This window comes from Salvelinus sp. IW2-2015, unplaced genomic scaffold, assembly GCF_002910315.2.
Source record: "Salvelinus sp. IW2-2015 unplaced genomic scaffold, ASM291031v2 Un_scaffold4429, whole genome shotgun sequence".
In the NCBI taxonomy this organism is placed as follows: domain Eukaryota; kingdom Metazoa; phylum Chordata; class Actinopteri; order Salmoniformes; family Salmonidae; genus Salvelinus; species Salvelinus sp. IW2-2015.
In genome coordinates this window covers 38063-40026 of record NW_019945699.1, presented here as the reverse complement: position 1 = coordinate 40026, position 1964 = coordinate 38063, and positions in this window count along the sequence as shown.

Here is a 1964-nt window from a genome sequence, read left to right as displayed (position 1 = left end):
TCCTAACAGCTATATCTCACGACCCTGGTCCTATATCTCATGACCCTGGTCCTATATCTCATGACCCTGGTCCTATATCTCTGACCTGGTCCTATTCTCATGACACTGGTCCTACAGTATATCTCATGACCCTGGTCCTACAGTATATCTCATGACCCTGGTCCTATATCTCATGACCCTACTCCTATAGCTCATGACCTGCTCCTATTCTCATGACCCTGCTCCTATAGCTCATGACCCTGCTCCTATAGCTCATGACCCTGCTCCTATAGCTCATGACCCTGGTCCTATATCTCATGATCCTGCTCCTATAGCTCATGACCCTGCTCCTATATCTCATGACCCTGGTCCTACAGTATATCTCACGACCCTGGTCCTACAGTATATCTCACGACCCTGGTCCTATATCTCATGATCACTGGTCCTATATCTCATGACCCTGGTCCTATATCTCATGACCCTACTCCTATAGCTCATGATCCTGCTCCTATAGCTCATGACCCTGCTCCTATATCTCATGACCCTGCTCCTATAGCTCATGACCCTGCTCCTATATCTCATGCCCTGCTCCTATATCTCATGACCCTGCTCCCATAGCTCATGACCTGGTCCTAATCTCTCCATGACCCTGCTCCTATATCTCATGATCCTGCTCCAGGGTCATGAGATATACTGTAGGACCAGGGTCATGAGATATAGGAGCAGGGTCATGAGATATAGGACCAGGGTCATGAGCTATAGGAGTAGGGTCATGGAGATGACTGAGCTCAGGGTCAGGCGAGAGGTCAGGGGTGGGGATGGGTGTAGGTTGTGTAAACTTCACACTGCAAGGAGATTGCATGTAACTTAATTAACATTTTCTATTTCTTTAAGTTATTGGACTATAAAGTACATATTCTGTTAACTGTCTGCTCTTTCTCTACCGTATCAGCACTCACACAGGTCAAAGGAACATGATGGAGAGAGATCAACGTATCAGGACTCACACAGGTCAAAGGTCAAAGGAACATGTTGGAGAGAGATCAACGTATCAGGACTCACACAGGTCAAAGGTCAAAGGAACATGATGGAGAGAGATCAACGTATCAGGACTCACACAGGTCAAAGGTCAAAGGAACATGTTGGAGAGAGATCAACGTATCAGGACTCACACAGGTCAAAGGTCAAAGGAACATGATGGAGAGAGATCAACGTATCAGGACTCACACAGGTCAAAGGAACATGATGGAGAAGCAGACTTCAATTCCCATCGTCATCTTCTCCTGTTTTTTTTTAACCTTGTGTGAAATGCTCATGAAGTTGAATTTGTTGGTTGGTTGGTTGATCGATCTGTTGGTTCATTGGTTGTTTGATTGACTGATTGATCAATCGATTGGTTGATAGGTGACAGAGCCTACCTGTGAGGTGATGAGGGGTTCCTTGTCATCGATGTCGATCAGAACATCGTCACGAGGCGTCTGGACATTCGCCTCTGAATAACACACAGAGCAGAAGGTTCATAATGGTCCACGTGATGACAACATTCTCCTCTGAATAACACATAGAGCAGAAGGTTCGTAATGGTCCACGTGATGACAACATTCTCCTCTGAATAACACATAGAGCAGAAGGTTCATAATGGTCCACGTGATGACGTTTCAAGGACAGTGATATGCTTTATGTTGTCTTATGTAATCTTCCTTTATCAACAAACACCATATTGTCTTTACACCCATTACTCACCTTCCTCCCCTTTCCCCTACTGCTTTCATCTCTTCTTCCTCTAGCCCTCCTCCTCTCTCTATCCCTCTCTTACCAAGCTCGTCCTCTTCCTCCTCCCCATCTTCCTCAGGGGTACAGCGATAGTCCTCCAGGTTCCTGATGGTACACTGTCCACCACCGGTTTCCTCCCAAACTGTCTGTTGTCTATGATCTTCAGAATGATAGGTGGCATATACAGCTCCTCACAGGGCAGTCTCTGGGAG